The sequence below is a fragment of the Triticum aestivum genome, chromosome 3A (genome assembly GCF_018294505.1).
Source record: "Triticum aestivum cultivar Chinese Spring chromosome 3A, IWGSC CS RefSeq v2.1, whole genome shotgun sequence".
NCBI classification, from domain to species: Eukaryota; Viridiplantae; Streptophyta; class Magnoliopsida; order Poales; family Poaceae; genus Triticum; species Triticum aestivum.
The window spans coordinates 310,292,913-310,315,492 of record NC_057800.1 but is presented as its reverse complement, the minus strand read 5'-3'; positions in this window follow the sequence as shown (position 1 = coordinate 310,315,492).

The following is a 22,580-nucleotide window of genomic DNA, read 5'->3' as shown; positions in this document are numbered from 1 at the left end:
GTCTCGAACTTGGCCTTCAGGGCATCCTCGCTGTCCTGCGCCTTCTTCAGGGCTGCCTTGTGGCTCTCCTCCTGGTCGGCCAACTTCTTGGCCAGGCGGTCACGCTCCAGGACCAAGGCATTGTACTCGGCTTCATGGCGCGAAGGGCGGCCTGGGCCCCGCTGAGCTGCCCCCTCAAGTCGGCATTGGCTCCTACAAGCATGAAGACAAAGGAAAAATTAATAAGGAAGAAGTCGTCAAGGAAGATCCGACCCGGCTGCTCAGCAGTCGGCCCGAATCTCGGGGACTACACCCAGTGGGTGCGCTGACGCACCCCCACAGGAGATGAACGAAACAAAGCACACACTCTGGCTGCTGGTCAGGTCCTCGGTTCTTCGGCCCAGCTCCTGAGCCTGGGAGTTGAAGGCAGCAGCGCAGAGGTTATGATACTCCTGAAAGATTACACAGGAGGCGAGGATAAGTTAAGTTGTCAGGACCTAGTAAGTTCCAAGCCGCCTGCGCAGCAGCCAACTCGGAACTCGGGGACTACACCCAGTGGGTGCGCTGACGCGCCCCCACGGAAGAAATCAAAAGAGCAAAATAACCAAGGCCAGAAGACTCACCCGGATGACGGCCCACGTCGCGAGGAACTCTTGGGTGTATCGCTGCAGCGAGGCGGCCTGAGCTTGAAGCCGGTTCCGGACCTCCTGGGCCGCCGCGTTCAGCTCGCCCGTCCCCCCGCTGGGAGTCCACTCGGACATGCCGGCGCTGGCCGCCTCCAGGGCCTCCGCCGTTTGGCTAGCGCCCGCAGCTCGGTGCGGTTCCGGCACGGAGGCGCCACCCCCTGCGCGCCGGCGCAATGCCGTCTGCACCTCAAGGCCGGCCCCTGCCTCCGGCTCGCCCCCGGACGGCTGCTCTGGCGCCGCAGCTGATTGGCCGCTTTGGCCTGCTCTAGTCGGCGCCGTCTGCGGTGCCCCCTCCATGAAGATCGCGTGGTCCTCCCTCCTCTCCATCACCGGCGGTCGACCTCCTTCGACGGGGGCACGGGGACGTCGGGGGCCACGGCGTGGAGGGGAACGATGAGCAGCGGAGGCTGGTTGTGCGAGGCCTCCGCCTCCATCTCCCCGGCTGCCGCCTCTGCCCGGGCCTTGGCCGCCGCGTCGGCCTGCTCCTTCGTCGCCTGGGCGGTCCTTCGCTCCGCCGCCTCCTGCTCCTCCCGTGCCTCCCGTGCGTTCCGCTCCGTGGCCTCCCTAAGGTCGGCGCAGGGATCCACGCGACGGGAACCTGAAGACCCTCCAGTCGGCCCGACTACGGAGCCGCCAGGACCCCGCTCAAGGGAAAGCGGTGCCCTGTCCGGCGAGTAAAGAAAGGTTTAGAAGAGCTTCGGTCGAAAAAGACAACAAAAAATATATATACAAGACATTCGACGACTTATACCGAGATCGCCTGCGGCTGTTTCACCGCCTTGCGGAAGCGGGCCGCCTTCACGGCCGCCTCATCCCACTTGGTCGCCGCCGTAGAAGCCTTGGATTTCTTCGGCCGGCTGCCAAAGAAGGTCGACGCGGCCCGGCGCTTCTGCGCGCCGCCACGGGCAGCCGGCGCGGCAGACGGGCCCGTGCCTTGATGATCAAGCGCCGGCTGGCGGTGCGGGGCGGCTTCGACCTCGTCATCATCCGGCCAGTCTTCGAAGCCGGCCCCGAGCCCCGCGCCTCCGGCCTCGTCGCCTGCGGTCGGGGAGGAGTCGACGCTCTACCCCTGCGGCCCCGGCCGTCGGCGGAAGAAGAGGGTTCTGTTAAAGGCAAACCAACTGATCAAAGGTCGGCTATCATGAGGCCGGCTACAAAAAAAAAGAAAAAACTTACGGCAGGCGGAGGGTTGGCACGGGAATACGGCTCCTTGCCGTATCGCCAATCCTCGGCGAGCTTGCAGTTGGAGATATAATTCACCATGTAAGACACCTCTGCATGAGGCATCTCCCTGGTGCTCAGCCGGCACGGGTCGAAGCGGCCGCTCATCTGGCAAATCATGTGAGGCCTGCCTTGGAGCGGAAGTACCCGACGCTCCATGAAGGCGGCCACCAAGTCGGCTCCGGTCAGGCCCTCCGACTGGATCATCACCCGAAGCCGGGAGACGGCTGCGTTCCCGGCCTGAGACAACGATCTGGCCCAGTAGCTCCACGAAGGTTGCCTCCCAGCCGGCGGGCCGGCTACGTAAGCCGGCAGGTTGACGTAGTCGCCTTGCTGGGCGACGTTCTTCACGTAAAAGTAGGACTTCTGCCAGAGTTTCACCGACTGGATCAGCGGGATGGGCGGGAACGGATTGTTCTCGCCCATCCGCCTCATGGGAATGAAAGCTCCACAGGGGGCGGGCACGCCCGCGACGACGGTGCCGAGCTTGCTCTGGAAGAATTCCCCCCAGAGCTCGAGCGTGGGGAGAACCCCAAGAAAGCCCTCGCACAGGGTGACAAAAGCCGACAGCAGCATCACTGCGTTGGGCGTGAGGTGATGCGGCTGGAGGTGGTAGATTTCAAGGAAGGCTCGGAGGAATCCGCTCGCCGGGAGGCCGAAGCCGTGCAGGCAGTGCGAGCGGAAGATCACCCGCTCTCCCTCCTCCGGTGCCGGCGAAATCTCCCTCGCCGGCGCTTGACGAACCCGCACGAAGTTCTCGCTCGGCAGGCGCCGCGTCCGGCAGAGGAACTCGACGTGGTCCTCGTGGACGTTCTAGCCATCCCACGAGCTCGACAGCGCCATGGGAGCAACGCGGCGAGGAGCGAGACGATGCGACGGTGGAGATGCGCACGACCCCGCTACGGCGGGACCAAAGGACCTGAGAGGTCCGACGGCGGAATGGCGCGACAAAGGGTTGCTGCGGTGGCGGAAAGAAGAAGAAGGAAGGCGAGAAGGGGCGGAGCGAGGGAGAGCGTGCGAGCCTCTGCCGCTCCCCCTCCTCCCCCTACTTATAGACCCGCGCAGCGGAGCCGAGGAGGCGTGGCGTGGGGGAACGTGGGGATCAACTGCGCCCACTTCCCCACGTCCCACGATTATTGCGCCCTGATGGCGTAATAAAACCGCCACGGGGAGGCGAGCGGTCCGCGTGGGCCGCAGAAGATCCGCGCTCGGGCCGAGGCCTAGGAGTGGCGGGCCCGGGCCTGCGGCGGCGTCTTGTCGCGCGCGTGCGCTGGCAGGATTTCCTCGCCACGTGGCCCGCGGGATGGTGTGCGGTCAGCTCGCAGGCCGACCCGCGTTCCCGCCTATGAGAAACGGGGCTTTCCGAAGACGGCGCGCACAAGCACAGCCGGCCCCTCAGGATAGGAAGCTGACCGAGCTTCTCATCCCTTTGTCAGCCTCAAAGCTCGATCAGCTTCGGGGACTACTGTCGGAGTAAATAACCATGGGTAGCCTAGCCGGATCCCCCTGGCCCTTCTGAAAAAATTACGAGCCGATCCGGCCCTCAAGAATCCAAGACATGGGGCCGCCTTCCCCTTGCCGGCTGTCTCCTAGGCCGGCTATCGGAAGGCAACCCGACTTTAGCGCTCATGAAGAAAGCCGCGGGAAGGCCGGCTCCGAGAAGCCGACTGCGAGAAGGCCGACTCCAAGAAGCCGGCTCCCACAAAGCGGTCAAGATCGTACCCTCGAAGTCTGCATCCACATAACGGCGATGTGACGGGGCGTGGCTACAGTAAAGCCTGCCACCCCCGAATCCCAGAGCACGACTGGCACAGTGTGCCGTACGGGCGGCCATGACCCGTTCGGCGCGGCACTGTTGCCATGTTGACCCTGATGTCATCCACGACGGGATGCCAGCGCGGCCCACGGGCGGTGGGCCCCTTTGGGCAGAGCGACACCCGAAGGCGGCCAAGCCTCCCCCAGTCGGCCCAAGACAGAGCCGGCTCCCCACAGCCGGCTTGCCACCTCCCTCAAAGGAGATGCCCCATTAAGGAGACAAGACGCGGTGAGGCTACAACGATCACCCGCCGAACAGCGACACTGTAGCCACGCCCACCTCGGCGAAGCCCTCGTCACCAGGATTGAGCAACAGTGACCAGCCACCGACAAGGCCCTGGACAGTGGGGCCTGCCTGTCAACCAAGGAGCCGGCAGCCGGCGGGACCCACCAGCCGGCGGGCCCCAGCAGCCGGCGTGGAAGCCGGCGAGTGTAGACACAGACGGCTGGGCCCCGCGCCCAGCCGGATTACCCTTGTATCCCCGGGGGGTAGGCCTATATAAACCCCCCGGGACACCCATGCAAAGGGTTGATCCCTGCTAGTTTTAGACACCATATAGGGAGGAGAAGAGAGCGAGCAGTGCCCTTCTTCTTCCTCTCGCCAAACAGCTCAGGGAGCATCGTGTAGCTACTTGTTCATCTAGTGATCATGCGGAGACCCCACAGAGCAGTAGTAGGGGTGTTATCTCCATGGAGAGCCCCGAAGCTGGGTATGATTCACCGGCGTGCATGTCTTCGCCTCATCCCGCTTCCAGGCACCGGTGACGTATTATTGGCTCCCACAATGATAAGCCACCCATTGGCATATGTCGCACCTACCACCCGACAGAGGTGCTCTGAAGAGCTTCCACCAGAGTGTCCAGTGCCTCTGGATTGACAGAGGTCACCAGCGGGATCGACGCACCCCCTTCTTTTGAAGGAGGCTGCTCGCCTGATTCTGGAGTCGTGTCGACCTCCGGAATGATATTTGGTTGGGGGCCAAATTGGGCATGGCCCCCATCGCTAGTCTCAATGGGGGTCGGTTCCCCCATGTTTTCGGCGGCATAGGTATTACCCTCTGGTGCCACCTTGACGGCTTCCCGCACCTCTCCATGTCCTGGAGGGGTCCTTCGGGCCAACACTTCAGTGTTGTCCGTAGCAGTGGGTGGGGACGCCGGCGGAGGAGACTCGCTCTCCATCATGTGTGTGCCCAGCGAATTCCCAGAGGACGATGATCGTTGGGGGAGATCACGGGCCAGACTACAATACATGATTCTATGTGTTAGGATCGCGAGGCATAAAGCCGGATATATACATTATCCTTAAAACACTTATGATTTGGCCGAACGCTTCGGCCTGGGGTTCCATCCGCGGGCGGCTTCAGCGTCCGATTCCAAGCCATCTGAAAGGGAGAGTTTCCCCTTCTTGGACGCCCCCGCCTCTAGATCCGCGGAGGCCTCCCTTTTCTTCGTTCCCCCCTTAGAGGGAGAATTGTTCTCCTCCACTTCCTCCTCGTCTTCATCGTGGGAGGAGAGAGTTTCGGTATCTTCAGACGATATGTCCGAGGCACCTTTGAGGCAAAGGCCACATCTGACCTCCTTTCCCTTCTTCTTGGCCTTCTTTTCCGGTGCCTGGTATGGCGCCAGAACTAGCATCTTCGTCAGAAGAGGAATGGCTGGGTCTTCGGGCAAGGGAGCCGGACACTTGATCCGCCCTGCCTTCTTCATCTAGCCCTGGGGGACAAGGGGAAGGTTTAAACTTACTCCTTGGATCTACAAATCAAGGATATGATTAGAAATCTGAAGAACTCACTGGAGTAGCTAGATGAGCGCAGTCGTGGCCGAGGTCTTCGGTTGTCGGCGGCCACGTCTTCTGGGTTTTAAAAAGCAGCTTCCATATATCTTCGTGCTTCATGCCGAAGAACCACTGCAAGGTCCGGGGACTTGCCGGATCAAACTCCCACATATGGAGAGTCCGGCATTGGCAGGGGAGAATCTGGCGAAACAGCATCACCTGGATCATGCTGGCAAGGCTGGGGTTCTTGTCCACCATGCTCTTGATGCGCTTTTGCAGCGTCATCACCTCATCGGATGACGCCCAATCTAGGCCCTTCTTGATCCATGATGTGAGCCGCATTGGTATTCCGTAACATAGAATCACTCCTGTTTCCACCCCTTCACGGTCTCTGTGAAGGTCCCCTTGGGCTAGGTGACATTAGGGAGCTTGCTCACCATGGCGGCGCCGTACTCCACGTGTTGACCCTCGACCACCTTGGGCTTCACATTGAATACCTTGAGCCATAGGCCGAAGTGGGAGGGGATGAGGAGGAACGCCTCACACACGACGATGAACCCCGAGATGTTGAGGAATGAATTTGGGGCTAGATCATGGAAATCTAGCCCGTAATAGTACATGAGTCCGCGGACAAAAGGGTGGATAGGAAACCCTAGCCCGCGAAGGAAGTGGGGAATGAATACTACCCTCTCATTGGGCTCTGGTGTGGGAATGATCTGCTTTTTGGCAGGAAGCCGATGGGCGACTTCCTTGGCTAAATACCCTGCCTCCCCGATTTCCATGAAGATACAAGATAGAAGGCTTCCCCCGTGTCCGGATGGGACTCTCCTTGGCATGGAAGGCAAGCTTGGCGTTCGGATATGAAGATTCCTTTCTCTGTAAACCGACTCTGTACAAACCCTAGCCCCCTTCGGTATCTATATAAACCGGAGGGTTTAGTCTATAGGGGCAGTCATAATCATACATGCTAGACATCTAGGGTTTAGCCTTTACGTTCTCATGGTAGATCAACTCTTGTAACCCCCATACTCATCAAAGTCAATCAAGCAGGACGTAGGGTTTTACCTCCATCAAGAGGGCCCGAACCTGGGTAAACATCAAGCCCCCTGCCTCCTGTTACCTTCAATCCTTAGACGCATAGTTCGGGACCCCCTACCTGAGATCTGCCAGTTTTGACACCGAAAACGTCCACTAGACATTCACGCATTTCACATCTTTCTACATCTACGGGAACCTGTCGGCGTCCTCGGAATGGGGGTCCCCAGACTTGCCTGCCTGCGGCCCACGACGTGGTCCCACCAGCGGCTCTGTACGACCCATCTTCACCAGCAAAAACTCAAGACCCTCGTGAGGGGCCAACCCTCACGAGGCGGACGACGCAAGACCTCCTCGGGGGCGGCCTCACCAGCATGGCTCGCGAGGGGCAGAGAGATCAAGGCAAGGGGCGCGTCGCAAGGTTCCTGTGTCGCAAGCCATGACGACCAACGCCAGGCGGACGCCAGCATGCGCAGTGTCCTCGTTTCCTCTTTGCTGCTAAAGAGGCAAGCGCAGGCGCGGTGTCCCGAGGTGTCAAGCAAAGGTTTCCATATCGGTGCAACAAGACCAAGACCAGCAGGACGGCATGACGGAGGTCACCGTGGAGCCCAAGATGGCATCATCACCAGAGCCTTTGGCAGGCGAAGACCATCTTTTGTCTGGATAGCTTGTACTAGTTGCCCCCCTTTAAACTGGCCGTTCTGGGATCCCTTCCCGCCCAATATTTGGGGAGAGGACCTAGGCCTCTATAAATAGGAGTAGCCACCACCATAGCCAGGGATCGGCTCGTCGAGAGACGAAAGGCTCATCTCATCTTGGACCGGATCCATTCCTCCAAGGCCACCACACAAACTTGCCAAGCACAAGTGCACCACTCCTCAGGAGGCTATTCTTCCCTTGTAACTATTCATCCTCAGCCCAAGAGGCAATCCCCCACACCACACTGGAGTAGGGTATTACACCACATCGGTGGCCCGAACCAGTATAAATCTTGTGTCCCTTTGTTCTCTGAGTTCGACATGCTGAGCCTTGAGATCGCCGTGAGGGCGTGAGTGTCGGTATTCTGAGAACGGGGGTCCCCATACTTACCTACCTACGGCCCATGGCGTGGCTCCACCAGTGGCCCTGTGCGGCCCATCTTCACCAGCAAGCACTCAAGACCCTCGCAAGGGGCCAAGCTTTGCGAGGCAGACGATGCAAGACCTCCTCAGGGGCAGCCTCACCAGGCTGGCTCGTGAGGCGCGGAGAGATCAAGGCAAGGGAGACCTCACGAGGTCCTCATGACGTAAGCCATGACGACCAAGGCCAGGCGGGCACCAGGCGGCCAGCGCGCACAGTGCCCTTGTTTCCTCTTGGGTTCTAAAGAGGCAAGCTCATGCCCGGAGTCCCAAGGCATCAAGCAATGGTTTCCATACCGGTGCAACAAGACCAAGACCAGTAGCACGGCAGGACGGAGGTCACCGTGGAGCCCAAGACGGCGTCACCACCAGAGCCTTCGGCAGGCGAAGACTACTTTTGTCAGTATAACTTGTACTAGCTGTCCCCCTTCAAACATGGCCGTTGTGGGTCCCTTCCCGCTCAATATTTGGGAAGAGGACCAGGGCCTCTATAAATAGGACTAGCCACCACCTTAGCAAAGGGGAGAGGATCATTTAGACCACCAGACACCACACAAGCTCGCCAAGAACAAGAACACCTCTCCCCAGGAGGCCGTTCTTCCCCTTGTAACTGTTCATCCTCAGCCCACGAGGCAATCTGAGGGAGTCCTGGACTAAGGCATCCTCGGACCTCCGGCCTGTTATCCATCGGCCGAACTGATGGGTTGTGAAGATATGAAGACCGAAGACTGTACTTGTGTCCGGATTGGACTCTCCTTAGCGTGGAAGGCAAGCTTGGCGACCGACTATGAAGATTCCTTCTTATGTAACCGACTCTATGTAAACCCTAGATCCCCTCGGTGTCTATATAAACCGGAGGGGTTAGTCCGGAAAGGATACATTCATTCATTACCATAGTCATATAGGCTAAGCTTCTAGGGTTTAGACACCACCATCTCATGGTAGATCAACTCTTGTAACACCCATATTCATCAATATCAATCAAGCAGGACGTAGGGTATTACCTCCATAGAGAGGGCCCGAACCTGGGTAAACATTGTGTCCCCTGTCTCCTGTTACCATCGATCCTAGACGCACATTTCGGGACCCCCTACCCGAGATCCGCCGGTTTTGACACGACATTGGTGCTTTCATTGAGAGTTCCACTATGTCATCGACGAAAGGTTTGATGGTCCCTTCAATCGTCTATAGCGACACTGTCCAAGGAGAAACCTTCCTCCCCGGACAGATTTTCGTGTTCGGCGGCTTCGTACTGCGGGCAACTCGCCCGGCCATCTGGAGTAGATCGATAGCTACACCCCTGGCCACCAGGTCATACTCGAAAACTTGAACTACGTTGCGGATATCCGTGGAGACTTGATCTTCAATGGATTTGAGACCATAGCGATCGCTCCCCCTCGCTCCGAGGAACATGACTTAAATCTGTCATCGGATAACATCCAGGAGATGGTTCCTGTTGCTGCAACGGCCATAGAACCGGAGCAAATCGTGCCATCCGAAGCCACAAAGTCCGCGACGTTGGAGCCGCACATGGACTCGGCACCTCGCAATATCTGTGTCAATGGAACTCCGGATTCGTCTCCGGCTATAAGTTCTGTACCATGTACGCCTGCGGGCACCGAGATGGATCGGTTATCAATTTTCGAATTCAGCGCCGCAGACATCTTCCAACACTCACCCTTGGGTGATGTGCTAAACTCTTTAAAGAACTTGTCCTTGGAGAAGGACTCACGGCCGAACTATGTTCGGTCCGAGCCAAAGGCTGATGATGGGGAATTTCGCTTCCCACCCGCCACCCACTTCATAGCCACTATCGTGACTTAACCGACGTGTTTGACTACGACTCCGAAGACATTAACGGTATAGACGACGATGCCGACATGGAGCAAGGCCAAGACCCGCCGTTCACTAGACGTTGGACAGCCACCTCTTCGTACGATGTGTACATGATCAACACACCTAAAAAAGCCAGCGAAGATGACAAAGGAGATCCAGTTGCAAATAAACATTCTGAGACACAGTCCAAGCACCGGCGCCCTAAACGCCGCTCTAAACCTTGTCGCTCAAATGATGACAACACTCGCACCGAAGAGAATAGTACTCTGGGCGATGCCGAAAACAATGAAGACCCTATTGGAGCCGCATTCGAACAGGAGGAAAAAGACAACGGGCAAGATGACCCTGATAAACAGGCCACGCCCAATGACTCGGATGATGATAGTTATCGTCCAGTGTCCGAAGATGAGGAGAGCCTCGGCAGCGAGGATTTCATCGTGCCTGAGGCACCCCTAGAATAGGAACGCTTCAAGCGCCAGCTAATAGCTACCGCCAGAAGCCTGAAAAAGAAACAGCAGCAGCTCCACGCTGATCAAGACCTGCTCATTGACAGGTGGACTAATGTCTTGGCAGCTAAAGAATACGGCCTCGAGCGCCAAGTCGAGAGTTACCCAAAGCACAGACTGCTACCTCAGCTCGATGAGGAAGCACCGGATCCCTTACCTCCCTCACGCAATGCGGACCGACCACCACGTGGCCAGGATAGTATGGCGGACCGGCCACCCCGTGGTCGGGATAAAACAGCAACTTAGGTCGAACAACAGCCCACCCCACCACCTCGCAAAAACAGGGACATAACAGCTCGGGACCATACATACGACCTTTGGTAGGAGCTGGATAGCAGAGCAGGACACACCAGATCAATCTACAGATCGCGAGAATGCTTCCCAACTCGGGATGACGGCTACCTATTCGGACATGACAAACCTAGTCACACCCGGGCCGATAACCGCAGACGGACTTCATCGGAGGTGCGTCGTGACGCGGCCTGATATAGAGGCGCAGCACACCCTCTCTACTTCACAGATGAGGTGCTGGATCACAAATTTCCCGAGGGGTTCAAGCCCGTCAATATTGAATCATATGACGGACAACCGATCCCACAGTATGGATTGAGGACGTTATTCTCCACATCCACATGGCCCATGGAGACGACCTCCATGCCATCAAATACCTCCCACTAAAGCTCAAAGGACCAGCTCGACACTGGCTAAATAGCCTGCCTGAAAACTCCATCGGCAGCTAGGAGGACTTGGAAGAAGCCTTCCTTGACAACTTCCAAGGTACATATGTCTGGCCACCCGATGACGATGACTTAAGCACATAGTTCAACAACCCGGAGAATCAGCCAGAAAATTCTGGACTAGGTTCCTAATCAAAAAGAACCAGATCATTGACTGTTCAGAAGCCGAAGCCCTAGCGGCCTTTAAACACAGCATCCGTGACGAATGGCTAGCCCGCCACCTCGGCCAAGAAAAGCCAAGGTCCATGGCAGCCCTCATGTCACTTATGACCCGCTTTTGCGCGGGAGAAGATAGTTCGCTGGCTCATAGTACAAACACAGCCAATGAAGCAGGCCCCTCCGAGGCCAAAAATAGCACCAGCAAGCTCTGGCGCAACAGACACAAACACCAAAGCAATGGCGATAACTCCGATGACACCACAGTTCGCGCCGGATTCAGCAGCTCCAAATCTGGCCAGCAAAAGAAGCTCTATAAAAGGAATGGCGGAGGACCATCCAGCTTGGACCGCATACTCGATCGTCCTTGCCAGATACATGGAACGCCAGACAAGCCGGCCAACCATACTAACAGAGATTGCCGGGTCTTTGAGCAAGCCAGCAAGGTAAACAGGGGAAAGAAGGAAGGGGAATCATAGCACGAGGACGGAGACGAGGAGCCCCGGCAGCCGAACACTGGGGGCAGAAGAAATTCCCGCCTCAAGTCCAAACGGTGAACATGATATACGCTACACACATCCCCAAAAGGGAGCGCAAGCACGCACTTAGGGACGTTTACGCGGTTGAGCCAGTCGCCCCAAAGTTCAACCCATGGTCGTCATTCCCGATCACCTTCAATCGTAGTGATCGTCCAACTAGCATCCATCATGGCGGTTCGGCCGCATTGGTACTCGACCCAATCATCACTGGATTTCACATGACACGAGTCCTAATGGACGGTGGTAGCAGCCTCAACCTGCTCTATCAGGATACAGTATGCAAAATGGGCATTAATCCCTCACGAATCAAGCCCACGATAACTACCTTTAAAGGAGTTATACCAGGCGTAGAAGCCCATTGTACGGGCTCGATCACGCTGGAGGTGGTCTTTGGTTCCCCGGATAACTTCCAAAGCGAAGAGCTAATCTTAGATACCGTCCCCTTCCGCAGCAGCTACCACACACTGCTCGGATGAACTGCGTTCACTAAATTCAATGTGGTGCAACATTATGCTTATCTCAAGCTCAAGATGCCCGGTCCACGCGGCGTCATTACAGTAAATGGAAACACGGAACGTTCCCTCCACACAGAGGAGCATACCGCAGCCCTAGCAGCAGAAGTACAGAGTGGCCTTCGCAAGCGGCACCATAATCCGGCCGCCGAACCCCTGGACATCGTCAAGAAGGTCTGGACTACACTGCCAAAGGGCAGCTCGGTTCGTCAAGAGCTGAATGAGTAAATTCGGCCTCTGTCCTAGCCCCGAGGAGGAAAGGGCATCCGTGCCGCGCATACATAATTACGCACTCAAAACCTCATGGGTACTGACGAAGGCATAACTCGCTCGCGATCCACAGTGCGGCTTGACCGACCCTGGGATTCGCACGCCTTTATTTTTTACTTTTTATTATCACGGGTCTTTTATCTTTTCGAGGTCTATATGGACGACCCGCTTGCAGAACACACCAAGGAGGCAAGAAGCTCTGGCATACAAGGGAATCCCTAGGTGGTCTCTATTAAACGATTGCCAAACAAGGGAATCCCCAGGTTTTACATACCCGCATGTAGCTCGCCCTTGGTTGTGAAATGTTAAATAGCTTTACTTGCTTATCACATTACTCGCACAAAGTATGCCTCGACGTACTAATTACATCACATTGGTGAATAAATGGGGGCGTCAGTTTATTACTTAATTTTTCATGTTTCCTCACCTTTGTGTATATTACTTATTACACGCGTACACTATGGTACGTATTACTGTGCCAGGGGCTTCATTACACCCCGTTCTACGGCAATAAAAGTCCGAACACTTTTTCAGTATAGTTCGGCACCCCGAACTTATAGCATTATTTGCATCGGCTCCGAATCATGTGTTTGGTCAATAGTTGGGTTGCCCGGCTCCTGTGCTTACTACCTTACGTTCCGCTATATCGGCTAGGGTAGTAAAGGGAGAACTACTGTGATTGTGTCCCGGTTCTTCTGGACAAGCACCTCAATAGAGAAAGCCGAAAACTGACTATCATGATGCAGCGAGAGCCGGTCAGCTGTTCGAGAGGTTCCAAATCGTTAGAGATTTTTTTCCACTTCATGTGAAGAATCGGTCCCTCCGATTAGGCGTGTATAACGCCCCTAGTTAGGCCTTCCGAATACCAAGGGCTTCGCCAACCTTTTTTTAATTGTCAAATCCTATGGCTAAGTGAGGGCGGTAAAGGCCGCATAGTCTGATTGCCTTGTTCATTGTGCTAAACACCTCCTTTAAGGACCAGAATGTGGAGTAAATAGTGTTTAGATTTATCCCGAACACCCCCGTACTATCTACGTGGGGGCAGAAGCCGACGACTGGTCAACCCTCAGATTTCATAAACGGCCGCACAGGAGGTAAAATGTAAATCACAAGCATTATCATACATAACATCACTGTTCCATATTATAGGACAAGATAATACAAATGTTCTCATGGGAAAATGATATCCTTCGAACATTGTTCAGCCACAATGCGGGACCCCTCCAGGACGCCATCAAAATAGAGCTCGGGTCGACGATGCTCCTTGCCCTCCGGCGGCCCCTCGGTCATCAACTTCTTGGCATCCAGCTTTTCCCAATGCGTCTTGACGCATGCAAAGGCCATACGCGCACTTTCAATGCAGACCGACCGCTTCACGGTTTCGAGCCACGGACAGGCATTTACAAGCCGCTTAACAAGTCTGAAAAAGCTGCTAGGTACAGGCTCGGCAGGCCATAGCCGGACTATCAGGTCCTTCATGGCTAGCTCTGCCTACTTGTGCAGCTCGACCAACTGCTTTAGCTGGTCGATGAAGGGCAACGGATGATCGGTCCAAGATACTGGGACCAGAATAGCTTCTCCGTAGACATCCCTTCTTCAGCTCTGTAATGCTCGGCAGCATCCGATATACTATGCGGCAGATCTGCAAACGCCCCTGGAAAACCCGAATTCGGATAAGTACATGGAACGTTTCTTTTACATACTTGCTTTGCATGGTGAAAGAATTACCCGCTGCAATCTCCTTGGCCGCCCAAATTTCCTGGAGGGCGTTCTGGGCTTCGGCTTATGCATCATGTGCGCTCCGGCGGGCCTTCGCCACTTCGGACTCTTGCGCCTTACAATCGCGCTCCAAGGACTCAAATCTCTTGATCGTGTCCTGGGGCTGTTGTTGCGGCTCGCCGACCTGGGCCTCGTGCTTCTCGCACGCGGCACATTCCTTGGCTGCTTTGTCCTCGACATCGTCCAACGCTTTCTTGAGAGCCTCCATGTCGGTCGTGGCCCCTATTAAAGGTCATGAAAACTCATTCTGGATGGACCATTAATTTTTTCTTAAAAGGTACCAGCAGGTCAGCACATACCTTGGCTATCCTCTAGCTACTTCTTTACAAGGCAGAGCTCTTCCTCGGCCCGCTCCAGTTTCTGCTTCAGTCCGGAGACCTCTGCAGCATGAGCGGTGGCAGCCTGCAGTGACACCTCCTTATTGACAAAGACAACTTATGTTAGACTCCTGCGATATTCCTTTTCGATCCTCTGTTCGGCTTTTTCTTTCCGAACACCAAATAGAGCATCAGGGGCTACTGTCTATACTATGATATTCTTCCTACAAACGCATTACTTACCTCAAAGCCTGATAGAAAGCTAGGCTTCGCTCAGTCTGCTTTTCACGAACTGGACCTTCTCTATTACCGTGCCCATAAGGGCGCGGTGTGCATCCACAATAGAGGCACCTCGTAGCGCCTCCAGCAGGTTATCCGGTGCATCTAGTTCGATAGAAGTCACCGGCGGATCAGGCAGATTCCATACTTTCAGGGCATGCCGTTCGCTGGACTCCGGAGTCTCATAGGTCTACGAAATGGTATCCGGCTCAGGTCCAAAGGGAACCCGGCCCCCGTTGCTAGTCCCCACAGGGGATTTTCCCCTATGCGTCCAGCAATTGTGGAGTCGTCCTGGGGCGCCACCTCGGTGATCTCCGGAACCCCCCCGGTCGGGGAAGGTCTTTTGCGACACCACCTCTTTGTCACCCTTGGGAGAGACAGAATGAGCAGGTGGTGGAGACATGCTAGCTATCTCCTTTGAGTCCAGCGATCCCTCTGATGAGGATCGTAGGGAGCCATCGCATGCTGGACTGCGATAACAAAGTTTAAGGTATATCAATATTACAAACAGGGAAGGCCAGGCGTTTTTGGATTCTGGTACTTACGATGCGGCCAGAGGCTTGGTCCGGCGAGGTCGCTCCGGACTACTGAATCCCACATGGAGTTGTTCGTGTGGGAACCCCGAACCCTCTTAGGCGCTTTCAGCTCTGGATCTGCGGGAGCCGTTCTCTCCTTCCTCCCACTTCACATGGGGAGTCGCATTCTTCTTCCTCTTGGTCGTCGTCATCAGCGGGTTAAGAGGAAGTCTCATCTTCGGACATCACGTACGAAGCGCCTTTTCAGCGAGGGACTTTCTTGGCCCCTTTGGCCGCTTTCTTGGTCGTCTTCTCTGGCACCTCATAAGGTGCTGGAAAAAGCATTTTCGTCAATAACGGGAATTCTTGGTCTTGGGGCAGCGGAGCCGGACTGTTAATCCCCTCCGCTATCTTGATCCAGGCCTGAAAACACAGGTAGGAAAGCTTAGGGTTTTTATCAAAATATGCTAGTAAAGGGTACGCCTTGAAAACATTAAAAGAACACACCAGGTTAGCCTGGCGTTTTAAGCTAAGCCCGCGATCTTCGGTCGTGGGCGATGGCGTCTCGCTGGCCTTGAACAACACTTTCCATATTTCTTCGTGCGTCGTGCCAAAGAGCTCCAGTAGTGTCTGGTGCTTGGCCGGATCGTACTCCCACATATAGCAAGTCCGGCGCTGGCACGGAAGGACCCGACGAATGCGCATGACCTGGACCACATTGACGGGTTTGATCTTCCTATCCATAATGTTCTGGACACACATCTGGAGCCCAGTCAGCTCGTCCTAGGGACCCCAGGTCAGGCCCTTCTCTTGCCAGGAGGTGAGCCGCATTGGGAATCCAGATCTGAATTCGGGGGCCACCACCTAGTTGGCGTTGCGTGGCTCGGTGATATAGAACCACCCCGACTGCCACCCTTTCACTGTCTCCGCGAACGAGCCTTCGGGTCCGGTAACGTTGGGCATCTTGCCCACCATGGCACCTCCACGCTCTGCTTGTTGGCCGCTCACCACCTTCGGCTTCACGTTGAAGGTCTTCAACCATGGGCCGAAATGAGGCGTGGTGCGGAGGAAGGCCTCGCACACGACAATGAATGCCGTGATGTTGAGGATGCAGTTGGGGGCTAGGTCATGAAAGTCTAGCCCATAGTAAAACCTCAGTCTGCGGACGAAGGGGTGGAGAGGGAAGCCAGGCCCGCGGACAAAATGTGTGAGAAACACAACCCTCTCATGGGGCTCTAGAGTAGGGATGATATGTCCCTTATCCAGGAGTAGTGATCTCCTTGGTCAGATATCCGGCCTCCCGGAGCGCCTTGATATCCTTTTTCTTGACAGAGGAGGCCATCTACTTACCCCCAGCTCCGGATCTGGACATTTTTTGAGTACTTTCTTGGCTGAGGGAAAAGCTAGAAGCTTGGGCGCTAGAGCTCAGGGACGGAAGGACTGGGGAGGAGCTGAGATGTGGGTGAAAGAAAGGGAATCCTTATCCCCTTATAAAGGCCATGAGATATCAAGCGTCTCCCCACTCGCCTTAAACTCACCTATTCCCAAGGGCCATGCTAATAGCATGGTTGGGCCTTCCACGCCCGTATTGATGAGAATCCCGTAATAAGGGGGCACGATCTCTGCTTCGACAAGACATGCCAATGGCAACCGCGTCTCGAAACATGGAGCAGCAGACGAAAAACGGTCCGAAATTATGAGCGGATAGACGTGATGTCATATTGTAAAAGCTATCAGCAGATTAGACTCGTGTGAAAATATATATTCTCTCTACGGTTATGTATGGTGTGTATGATAGGTCCAAATACTATCATCGCATCCGAAGACTATCTTGATGTTCGGATAAAAGGGAACCCGCCTTGCAATGCCGAAGACAATCTGCATGATGAACTCCTCGTCATTGAAGCCAGGTTCAGGGGCTACTGAGGGAGTCCTGGACTAAGGGGTCCTCGGATGTCCGACTTGTTATCCATGGGCCGGACTGATGGGCTGTGAAGACATGAAGACCGAAGACTGTACCTGTGTCTGGATTGGACTCTCCTTGGCGTGGAAGGCAAGCTTGGCGACCGACTATGAAGATTCCTTCTTATGTAACCGACTCTACATAAACCCTAGATCCCCTCGGTGTCTATATAAACCGGAGGGTTTAGTCCGGAAAGGATACATTCATTCATAACCATAGTCATATAGGCGAAGTTTCTAGGGTTTAGCCATCACCATCTCGTGGTAGATCAACTCTTGTAACACCCATATTTATCAATATCAATCAAGCAGGACGTAGGGTATTACCTCCATAGAGAGGGCCCGAACCTGGGTAAACATTGTGTCCCCTATCTCTTGTTACCATCGATCCTAGACGCACAGTTCGGGACCCCCTATCGGAGATCCGCCGGTTTTGACACCGACACAATCCACCACACCACACTGGAGTAGGGTATTACACCGCAACGGTGACCTGAACCAGTATAAATCTTGTGTCCCTTTATTCTGCGAGTTTAACCGCCAAGACTTGAGATTGTGGTGAAGGTGAGAGCTAGAGAGGGAGAGATCTTCGTTCGGACCCTAGTGTTCGAACCTCAAGGGTTTTGCCGGAACTCGAAATCCGACATTTGGCGCGCCAGGTAGGGGGTGCGCCGAAGCTCCACCTCTCAGCTTGCTTCATCCATCTTCATGGCAGACGCTACCCCTCCGGCTAGGCCGGCATGCGCCTGTGGATGCGCCGTGGGCATCCGGGCCTTAACCCACACCTTGCGACAGGTGCGGTCGCCATGCAAGTTCAAGCAAGAGATGCCACCCCGCTATGATGGCACGCCAGATCCGGCGGCCTTCTTGCAGGCGTATGAGGAGGCCGTCCTCGAAGCCGGAGGCCATGACCAGGTCATGGCCAACTGGTTCCTCTTGTCCTTGGCCGGCGCGCCACGCGGCTGGCTACTCAGCTTCCGGGGATCTTCGGTGACCTCCTGGGAGGAACTGCGTGGTCTATTCATCACGCACTTCGCGGCACCGGCGCCCCTCGCCGTCGCGGCCCTCCTCGGTGGCTCGCAAGCACCACCCTCAGACCATCACACCAAGCCGTTCTTTCGCCAGATTGGCACCGCCTCCGCGTGCCAAGGAGCTCCCCTGGGTTGGGCGGCGCCCATGGCCGACCTAACCTTCTACGCGGGGGATCACCCCGCCACCACCATTGGCTCAGGCGTGCTCCCAATGCTGTGCACGCCCACCATCTGAAGTGTAGCCGTCACGAAGACCCTCATCAATGGTGGCGTCAATCTCAACATGCTCTCTGTGGAGGCTTTCATCCTTCTCCATGTATCGCTTCAACGGCTCGGACCTAGCAAGCCCTTGTCCGAGGTCGGCGGCGGCTCCGCTAGCCCCTTCGACATCGCTGATCGACTTCGACATCGCTCGCAACGGCCTCCCCTACAACGCCATCCTTGGATACCCGGCTCTGGCCCGGTTCATGGCTGCAATCCATCCGGCATACAACCTCATGAAGATGCCTGGGAGCAAAGACGTCCTCACCGTGGTTGGGGATACCAAGGAGGCCCTAGCGGCGCTCAGGTGCGCCCTCAAAACCGCCGCGGCGGCACTATCGGCCAACGAGGCCATCCTAGGGGCCAAGGAAGTCGCGCCAGCAAAGCAGAAGCAACTATTGACTCAATATCGGGCCAAAACCAAGAAGGTGTCAGTCGAGCAAGATGGGTCCTCGAGAACCACTTTCATCGTAGGTGCTGACCTCGACCCAAAACAAGAGGAGGCACTGGTGAAGTTCTTGTGCATGAACAAGGATGTGTTCGCCTGGGAACCCAAGCAGCTAGTGGGGGTCCCAAGAGGGGTGATCGAGCATCACTTAAGGGTGTGCCCCAATGTGCGCCCTGTGAAGCAGAAAGCGCGGCAACAGTCCACGAAGAAGCAATCCTTCATCGTCTAGGAAACCCGCAAGTTGGAGGCGGCGGGTGTCATTCGCGAGGTTCGGTAACCCGAGTGGCTGGCGAACCCTGTCGTCGTACCGAAGAAAGGCGGGAAGGAGCGCATGTGTGTTGACTTCACAAACCTCGACAAGGCTTGTCCCCAAGACCCGTTCCCGCTCCCGTGCATCGATCAGATTATCGACTCCACCGCCGAATGCGACCTGCTGTGCTTCCTGGACGCATTCTCGGGTTATAATTAGATCAAGATGGCGGTGGAGAATGTGTAGAAGACGGCCTTCCTCACCCTATGTGGGGTATACTGCTACACTTGCATGCCATTCGGACTGCGCAACGTTGGAGCAACCTTCCAGAGGCTGGTGCACATCACCTTGGGACGACAGCTCGGGAGAAACACTAAGGCCTACGTTGACGACATTGTGGTGAAGTTTTGGGAGGCAAGAACTTTGATTCAGGACCTGGAGGAGACTTTTGCGAGCCTGCGCTAGGTGGACTTGCGGCTCAACCCGGAGAAGTGCGTGTTTGGTGTCCCTTCCGGCAAGCTGCTGGGCTTCATCGTGTCCCACAGGGGGATCGAGGCCAACCCAGAGAAGGTCAATGCGATAGAAGACATGAGCCCACCGCAAACTCTGAAGGAGATGCAGAAGCTTGCAGGCTGCGTGACCTTGCTGGGGCGCTTCATCTCCAAGCTGGGAGAACGCGCCCTTCCGTTCTTCAAGTTGATGAAGAAGAAGGGCCCGTTCGAGTGGACCCCGGAAGCCGACCAAGTGTTTCAAGACCTCAAGAGATACCTGACCAGACCTACGGTGATGGTGGCGCCTCGCCCTCATGAGCCCCTGGTGCTTTACCTTGCCGCCACTCCCTACTCTGCCAGGGCAGCTCTGGTGGCGGTCCGGGAGGAGCGCCAGGCCAGGGGGCTGCCGCGCCACATCGCTTCACCAGCCGAGGCGATGCAGGACCCAGAGGGCACTACAAGGGCTGAAGCAAGGCCAACGGGTGACCAGGCCCAGCAGGACGGCGTTCGCGGGCCGGCAGGGGCACCAACAGGCGATCGGGCTCTTGAGGTCCCGTCATCTCATGAGGCGCCCCAACTGCCGACAGGCACAAGCTCCGTCAACGTTCCTGCCCTCGTCGAGCACCCGGTGTATTTCTTCAACACGGTACCGCGGGATGCAAGGGCAGGGTACCCCATGCCTCAAAAGCTCTTGCTCACGCTTCTAGTGGCCTCACGCAAGCTGCGACACTACTTCCAAGGTCACCCAATCAAGGTCGTCTCGGCCTACCCGCTGGAGAGGGTACTCAGGAGCCCCGACGCTACTGGAAGAGTCGCTGCATGGAACATCAAGCTGCAAGCATTCCATCTAGAGTTCAGCACAACTAGGGTCATCAAGTGGGCCGCGCTCGCTGACTTTGTGGCAGAATGGACCGACGACCTGGGGTTTGAAGCAGGAAAGGACCGATCTCTCTCACCAGGAAGTGAAGCACCAGATGGATGGGTCATGTATTTCGATGGTGCATTCACACGCCAGGGTGCGGGGGCCGGAGCAGTGCTCATCTCGCCTACTTAGGACAAGCTCTACTACGCCGTGCAACTCTGCTTCCAGCAGGGCCAGAAGGTCTCCAACAACATCGCAGAGTACGAAGGCCTCATCCCCGGCCTCAAGGCCGCGGTGGCCCATGGGGTGAAGCGCCTCACCATCAAGGGAAACTCGCAGCTCCTCGTCAACTTCTCCAACAAGGTATACGAGCCAAAGGACGAACACATGGAGGCATACCTCGTGGAGGTACGCAAAATGGAAAAGCATTTCCTGGGTCTAGAGCTGCAGCACGTACCCCGTGGCACCAACAAGGAGGCCGACGGCATCGCCAAGAGGGCGTCCAAGCGACAACCCCATGAGCTTGGCATCTTTGAGGAGCGGCTCTTCAGGCCGTCGGCAACACCTCTGCTCCTGGAGCCGGCGCCGCCATGAGAGGAACTCCCCCAACCACCTGGCTCGGGAGCCTCGGCCTGTGGCCCGACCTCGGGAGCGCGCCTACTCCTGGCGCTCGAGCCTCAGGAGGGATGCTGGACCAAGGAGTTCAAGGAATACCTGACGCAAGGGATGCTGCCGGAGAAGGAGGAGGATGCAGAGCGCGTGGCCCGACAAGCTACAGCATACTGCATCCAGGATGGTGAGTTATACAGGAAGCGGCCAAATGATGTTACCTTACGATGCATCTCCAGGGAACATGGGAATGAGCTGTTGGCCGACATACACGACGGGGACTGCGGGCACCACTCGTCATCACAGACCCTCGTCGGCAAGGCGTTCCACAGCGAGTTCTACTGGCCTACGGCTCTCAACGACGCAACCGAGCTGGTGAAGTTCTGCGAGGCCTGCCAATTCCACGCCAAGCAGATCCATCAGCCAGCTTAGGGCCTCCAGCCATCCCACTCTCTTGGTCGTTCGCAGTCTGGGGGCTGGATATCATAGGCCCATTCCCTCGAGCACCTGGGGGCTACCGCTACCTCTACGTCGCCATCGACAAGTACACCAAATGGGCGGAGGTAGAAGCCGTCCGCACCATCCCGGCCGGATCTGCGGTCAAGTTCATCAAGGGTGTCATAAGCCGGTTTGGGGTCCCTAATCACATCATTACGGACAACGGCTCATAGTTCACTAGCAACCTTTTCAAGGCATACTGTGCTAACCTTGGAATGCAGATCTGCTATGCTTTAGTGGCACACCCCAGGAGCAATGGTCAAGCCGAACGCGCCAACGCGGAGGTCCTCAGGGGCCTCAAGACCAGGACCTTCAAGAAGAAGCTTGAGGCCTGCGGCAAGGGCTGGCACGATGAGCTCCAGTCTATGTTGTGGTCCATCCGCTCCACCGCCACAAAGCCAACAGGCGAGACCCCGTTCTTCCTCGTCTACGGAGCAGAAGCGGTTCTCCCTCACAAGGTCAAGCTTCTCTCCGCGTGGGTCCTGGCGTTCTATGAGACGCAGTAGGACGCCATGCGGGGGATGGACCTTGTGCTGGGGGAGGAACGCCGCCGTGAAGCCTCGCTCCGAGCAGCAAGGTACCAGCAGGCGCTGCGACGGTACCACTGTCGCAGCGTCCGCTCCAGGACGCTCGAGGTGGGAGATCTCGTCCCGAGGAGGGTGCTCTCTAGGGAAGGGCTGCACAAGCTCTCGCCCATGTGGGAGGGCCCATTTAGGATCGCCCGTGTCTCCAGGCCTGGCGCCGCGCGCCTGGAGACACAAGACGGGATCCCCATCCAGAACGCCTGGAACATCCAGCACCTCCGGAGGTTCTACCCATGAAGCAAGGCCCAACGCCTATGAAGCAAGGCCCCATGCCTGTGAAGATCTCCGATCGTGACACTCTCACGTAATAATGAGTGGCGTTGTACACGCCCCGGAGTCTCGGGAGTGCCGCGCTTGGGCCTCGGGGGCTCCCTCCCATGTCTTAGTGGCAGCACTTAGCTCCGCACTGGTGAGAAGACAAGAAGACTAGACTAGGTGCCGGACGCGGCTTTTCATTTGCTTTCCGTAGTTTGCTTGCCCCTTTTTCTTAATGGAAGTTTGCATTCTGGCC